Source organism: Falco naumanni, chromosome 4 (genome assembly GCF_017639655.2).
Source record: "Falco naumanni isolate bFalNau1 chromosome 4, bFalNau1.pat, whole genome shotgun sequence".
In the NCBI taxonomy this organism is placed as follows: Eukaryota; Metazoa; Chordata; class Aves; order Falconiformes; family Falconidae; genus Falco; species Falco naumanni.
The window spans coordinates 32,408,719-32,415,912 of NC_054057.1; the positions used below are offsets into that span (position 1 = coordinate 32,408,719).

Genomic DNA, 7,194 nt, shown 5'->3' on the forward strand with positions numbered 1-7,194 from the left:
CAGAAGGGAAGCTGTAAGTATTACACTAAGCGTGTATCTTCAGTTTACCACGCTAACAAAACTTCATCAAAACCCTGTGATCTGTTAGACCCTATTTCTATTGCAACAGTTTCAAAATGGAAATTTAGAAGAGAACAACGGGGGATAGGGGGACAAACACACAACAAGATGACAGGGACAACACAACACAACAATTGCCATATTTGATTAGGAATAAAACCAACAAATTATGCCAGAGAGATATGATACCATTTTTCAAACTAAAAGAAGGCAAGAAGCAATTATTTTCCCATGGCTGCTAGAAAAAAAGAAAACAAGAACTTTAGCTTAATTTGCAACAACTAGCACAGCTTAAATAGCAGAGAAAATGCTGAAAGCACTGAGAAAGAGATGAAACACAAAGTTAGACTAGCTAGGGAGACTGGAAAATCCTCCCCGGAGGTTTTCAAGAGCAGACACTAGCAGAACATGGGTTAGGGAGGGCCAAGTACACTCGACCTCACATCAGCACAGAGGCACAGATAACTGGCTCCTGGGACTCCCTCCAGCCCACAGCTCCAGACTTTGTATAAGGACAGAGAATAGAAACAGTCTTATCTGAAGAACAAAGCAAGTTTCGGTTCTTCCTTTTTCTTCAAGGGAACACATATATGCCTGTCTCTGCAACCAAGATATCTCATAAAGCAGTCACCAAACTACACGCCTATTTCCTATGTTGTTGCTGAAGAAGGGAATGGAAATTTCTGCTATGATTTGAAGTCATTGTTCACCAGAAACTCCTGCTCAATTACAAAAAAGCTTCAGTACACACTCATACTGTAAACTTCAATTCTTTTTCACAAACAGTGCAGAGAAACCCTGGGAAAGCATCAAGTAATTTGTCTTCAGTGAGGTTTAGCTCATGTACAAGGTCTGGTGAAGAGGAAAAAAAAAAAAGAAAAGAAAAAAAGTCAGTTTCAGACTTCCTTCATTGTATAGTAGGGTTGGCCCAAGAGATACTGCAGCTGCCCCAGGACTGGCGTTTGTTCTCTGAGGAGATAAAGATGAGAGTTAAACAGGGAAGGGGGACACTGACAACAACAAAAAATTAAGTTAATTTAACCTCTTTAATGAAGTTAATCACATGCCTGCTATATATTTAAAAAAAAAAAAATCCAACCAAACTCTTTATCCTGCAAATAGCAAGGAAGGAGAAACAGAAATAGTTTACATTACCCTGACCAGCTGGATTGGGGAGGGAACTGTTCAGGCCCATAGTGAAGAAAACCAGACTTTATACTGAGGCCACTACTTGTAAGCAGAACAAGGTATCAAAAGTCAGTCCCCTTCTGTCTTTTACAGACTTCATTTTGAAGTAACACACCCCCTTTGGCTTACCTAGAGAGGTATCCTGTGGACACCTGTTACTATTTGCATAGCATTTCCAATCACTACTCCATTCCCAAAATTTCTATCAACTAAACCAGACTTTTCAAGTTATCCTTCCCCAAAAGGACTTAATATCAAACACATCTAAAGTTCTTCAGCAAAGCTTTCACATTCTTTTTTTTTCCTTGTATCAGGGTCACCAAAAACATTTGCTTTCCTTTCTCTGGTTGCTGTTGCAAGCGGAGTTCCCAGAGCTTTGCTGAAGAATTAGGCAAGCATTGCCTGTTGGTTTCATGCCTTTTCTTACCATTTTTCTTCTGCCTTCACCTCCTGCCCTGCCACACACAGCTGACATGCATCTCTCCTGTAATTTCAGCTCCAGACCACCTGACTTGCCCACGTTAAGTCAGCCCTTCCAAAAAGGTCCCTCACCTTCCATGTACTGCTACAGCTTCAGTCCAGCCTCATGCCTTTCCCATCACTGGCACAAAGCACAACAAACCTGTGCAAGTCCAAAAATCACAATAGTCTGCTTGTGCCTACACCTCTATATTAAGTATGCACTTTATATATTACATATGCAAACTTCTATAATTTAACTTGCCTTCCTTGGTTTCTAGTAATTTAAGAAGTCCTAGAGTAATATTTTTTAGGATTCCCTTTGCAATAAGACAGTTTTTTAATAAGATGAAAACAACCGAACAAACCAAAAACCCAAACCACACCACATACAAAAACCTACCCACCTCCAAGAATTCTAGCTTCTGATCTTTGTGCTTTAAGAACTTTATGAACACACTCCAATTTAGTAGCTTATTTAGGTCACCTAAATCACTATATCACTAAAACATTTGTATTTACAGGAAAACAGCTTCTGTATGAAAATGGGCTTCTACACTGATGTGAAAACGGCCCTGCTAGGCAGAAGGTACACTCTGTGATTTGTTTTCAGTGTGGGAAGCACTAGGGAAGTCATTGCTCTGAGAATGAGAGCTCTGCTCTGACCCAAATGGCATCAGCTGTTCCAGCCTTAAAAAGTGGAAAGGTCAATGACCTGGTAGGAAGAGTGCTAGAACAAATGCCATGAATAACTAATTGATCAAGAAATTTACAGCAGGGGAATGAAGAATGCTGAATATACACTCAAAATCTCCTGTTTCCATGCAAAGGAAGACCTCACTCTCTTAATCAAGAGCTCCCTTTAACAAAGGCAAGATTTAGGATGAAGCACTTCCACCTCTCACAAGTACCCCCAAAATCTTTGTAGTTCAATTAAATGGGGGCAGGGGGATTAAAAGTTACTCATTAGAAATTAAAAAATCATTTTATTTCTGCACACCTCTCTAGCCCATCTCTGTTATCAGTACTTGGGATGTATAAGGTTTTTATTTTTAACCATAAGCCTCAGGGGGCGAGCAATGCTTTCAGAGTGATGGGCAAATGGCATCCCATTCCAAAGGGAGTGGCCACGTCTCCTAAACAGGGTTCTGGATCATTCAGTACCCAGCCCTATAATTAATAGGGAAAAGAGGTGAAAGACTGTCTCTTCTACGCAAGCCAGTCGAGGAACCGGTAACTTACGACTCCTGCATTCAGCAAGGGTTTCTGTTGACAGGCATTAACCAGGTCCTCCTTGGCACGCAGGCATGACTGCAAGGATCGTGCCTCAACTCGAACAGAGGATTGCCAACAGTAAGCTGGCAACTCAGGATTAATTTATTTACAACTACACCTCTCTGGAAGCAAATAAAAGACAACTGCTTCAGTGAACACTGCTGCAATTGAGATCAGTAGACCCTTGTTATGCAGAGAGGCTTGCAAAGCCACACAGCAAAAATAAAAGCACGCACATTCCTTTACTGTGCCAGCAGTTATTACAAATAAGTGTCACACACACACCCCTGAATAACAGTTGGTCTTCTGAGTCTGAACTGCTGCCAATTACTACATTCTGAATTAAATCGGCAGTTTCACCTATTTGCTATACAAACTACACTCAGTTTCACACATAAGACTTATGCGAGACCTGGGCTCCACAGCCCCTCATGCTTCACACTTCTAGCAGCGATCCAAATGCTTGAATGAGCTGGTATGGCCAAAATATCACTCCTGATTATTTCAAAAGTGCTTTTTGAACGGAGGTGTCAAGGGCAAGGCTTAAACCCCGTTTTTCTGAAATCTTGTGTTTCTGGCATGGGGCATGGCATGTGGGCTTCTGCTTTGGTCCCAGCCATGGTGCTGCCAGGAGGCTGGTGCAGGAGGCAGCCAGCACGCCCTGCTGCACTGGATGCGGAGCTGTTTACACCTAGTACACCAGGTCTGGTGATTTTGCAGCAAGTGGAGGAACATGCAGTATTTTCCTTTAGGCCTTAGCTCCTACATATGGCAGGGAAGAAAAAATACCACCAAACCTCTGACACTGTATTTCAGGTTTACTGCCCAGCGTTCAAGTTAGGGAGGTGCACTAAAACAATGCAAAGCTCTCAGGTTTCAAACAGTACAATTGCAAGACAAAAGCCAAGCCTTGCGCTAATTACACGTTCACCTGACTCCGGAAGCTGGAACTTTAAGGACAAAATCCAAACAACCCGTGACTCAGCAGCACAAGCATCTGCCTCCTGCGCAGCGCTGCACTGCCCGGCATCGGCTGGGCTTCGTCCGCACCCTGCGCTTCCTGCCCCTTCCAGTAAACACCCACAGTCCGCTCCTGCGCTCTTAGGGGAAAGCTTAACCTTAGCCAATGACACAAAACCAAAAAGGCACATTTTGTTTGCTAGGCCAAGTGTTTGCCCGGTGCTAGGCTGTTCATTTCTGTGGGCTTTAGTCTCTCATTCTTAAACTCAGAAAGTGTTATATCTGTTAGCAGAGAACAGCATCTAGCAGCAACAATAACACCTCATGCAGGGGACAAGTAGCTCTTCTGACAGGCCAACTAACATGAAAACAAGTAATAAATTAGCTGCAAAATGGAGTCCCTCTGGATGCAGTGCCTGAGAACGTTTGCTTTGTAATTTATTTTGCTAATATATACAGAATTATTTAACCTTCAAGTCTAAGAAGTGAGGTTATTTGTTTGCAACAGACTTCTCATTACACCTGTCTTGATTTTTTACAATGCAAAGATTCTGAGGTCTTAATTCATTAATTCTTGCTCATGTATCTCATGTCAGCAATCTGGAAAGCATGGTCAGGTACAGAGTCCATGGATCCCATATGAATGCAAAGAACAGCAGAAATCACAGGCAGCTCAGATTGCACATTTTCATGAAATCCCCAACTCAGTCTTTTCTTCAGTCACAGCTCCTCTGTATTCTCCCTTGGGGTTTTGAGCTGCAGAGCAGAAAGGAGGGGGATTGAAAAAAAAAATAAAATAATTCTCCAAGCTACCATCCCAGCACCTTAATAAAAAGGAATAAACCAATATAAAGAAAATAGAAAGTAAACACAATTCAATGAAGTTTGCAAAAACTTTTCAGTTTGAACCTCAGGGGCTTGTTTGTTTGCATTCATATTTTATAAATAGTTGGCAAAGTAAGTTTGCCGGTGGGGACATTCAGAGTAAATTAAAAGCAAACATTGAAGATCTTTCACAAGAAAGAAATTTTGATGCAGTAAAACTAGTATATATAGTATTTCTTATAGTTACCTAATCCAAAACTGAAGTCACAGGCTACATGAACAGTCCTGATGAAAAGGACAATGAAAGAAAGCGAAGCATTTTTTCAGCAATATTATCTGTCTAACACTGAACACTTTTGACCAGCTACCCCCATGATTTATGTATCTGATCATAACAGCTCAGTTTTCAAATATCAAAGGCTTTCAGCTCATTCCTAGTGAAGCAGCAGCAGACTAAAGCCTTTTCTATAAAGTCAGAGAAAATACCTTTGAGAATAGATGATCTTTTTCTGGAAAGCTGCTCAGGGAGCTATCTCACAGAGGAAGCCCCTTACTTTGAGGCTTGCAGTCCAGGCTCCACGCAGCCAGAAGCAGATCAAAACCAGTTACCAATAGGACTCGTGGAAGCAATGATTACTGTTGTCTGGGGCTGGGCCATCCACAGTAGTATTGTTAAGGACCAGGTGGGAGACAAGACAGAGTGGAAACAAAGTGCTGCAGCACAGCCCCGCTCAGGTCCTCCAGCCAGAAATTTTCACCCGTGTACCCCTTCCCACCCCCTCTCTCTTTCCCTGCATAAGAAATGGATGGAAGGATTAAGCCAGTGAGCTCTTTCCTTGCTGCAGGGATCATTACAAGAGGTAGCACACCGTCGGCAGGCTCCAGCACAGGGCAGACAGAAAGCGGATGCAATACTGGGACCACACCAGGAAGCTCACACAACCGCACTGTCTGAAAGGTGCCATCCACAGATCACTTCAGTCACACCAGAACTTCTCACCACCACCAATTCGTCACTGGGAAGTTTGCCTGAAACACAGGGAAAGGCTTTTCAGCAAAACCCCACTGGAGTGACACTATCAGCAGAGGCAACCTGAAAGGTGCACACTGACCTCTGAACTTTCAGTACTGTCACCCTGACCCTATGATCCTACTCAGGCAACTTAGCAAACCACAACCTTGATGTGGCTATCAAAAAACCCCAACACTACATGTTTGTAACTTTTTTGAAAATAAACAGCTTCCTATCAGTATTAAATTGAAGACAAGTTTCTATGGCAAGAGCTGCTCTGAAAAAAAACAAATTCTTTATCAAATGAAAACATTTTTCAGGCACACCCAAAGACGCTGCAGAAGAAAACCCTACTTACCTCCACCGGTTTTGCAGGAAGCCAAACTCAAAAACAGAAAACAACTCTATGAAGCTATAAGATACCCATAGCCCATACAAATTGCAAGTAGGTGAGATTATTCAGCCTCTTGAGTTTTCCAGGTAGCAGAAAACTACTAAAGTTTTGCAAATCATTCTGGAGCTGCCCTTGGTATAAATTTATCCTCATTATAGCACTGCTGTGTTTCAGTTTCTAATTCCATTCAGCTCTATTAATAAATTCTCTTCAGAGACCTTGACTTTCCACAGAAAATTAACTGAAAGATACTATGTATTCATACACTTGATAGCATGTGTGCATGCATATGTGAAGTAATGTGTGCTGAGATCCTGCAAAAAAATAGGAACAAGTGAGTCTGGAAATAGAAGGATATTTATGTTTCAGTCAGTTTGCAGTCAGTTTGAGACAGAATGAAGGATTAAAAGTTTGCTAAAATATAATTTTATATATCCAATTAATTGGGGGGGTGTTCATTTTGCTCTTTGAAATGCCCTCAAAAGTGATCTTGCAGAAGCTACAAGCACCGTCATTGACATTCACAAAAACAATTAAGTGGGCAAGGAATCACTACCCTACCTCCCCACATAAAAAAAACCAAACACATACACAAAACAACCAACACACCCCCCGATTTTTTTAGGAAAGTCTAGACCTGTTGAGTAAAAGTTTTCCAGTATAAGAGAACGTGAAATCACCAGGTACAGCTATGCCATTGTTTAACCCCCACCAGCAACTGAGCACCACAGACCCTCACTCACTCCCTGCCCTCCCACAGCAGGATGGGGGGGGGGGGGGGGGGGGGGGGAGGGGGGGCAGGGGGAGAGAATCAGAAGGGTAAAAGTGAGAAAACTTATGGGTTGAGGTAAGAGCAGTTTAATAATAAAAATAAATTAATAAGAAATTGTAGTAAAAAGGAAAATAACAGAGAGAAATAAAGCTCAAGACAGACAAGTGATGCAAATGAAAACAATAGCTCACCACCCACTGACCGATGCTCAGCCAGTGCCTGAGCAGCACACACACACACCCCCCAAGT

The 7,194-nt window shown here is 42.1% G+C and overlaps 1 long non-coding RNA gene across 1 annotated transcript; it reads right to left on the reverse strand.

The window, feature by feature from the left end:
• Positions 1-1,162: 1,162 nt before the first annotated feature.
• Positions 1,163-5,979, reverse strand: LOC121088117. The gene is made up of 3 exons (XR_005827826.1): positions 5,880-5,979; positions 5,254-5,796; positions 1,163-4,698 (listed from the first exon to the last, which is right to left on the reverse strand). It is a non-coding gene; the product is annotated as an uncharacterized LOC121088117 (long non-coding RNA).
• Positions 5,980-7,194: the final 1,215 nt, after the last annotated feature.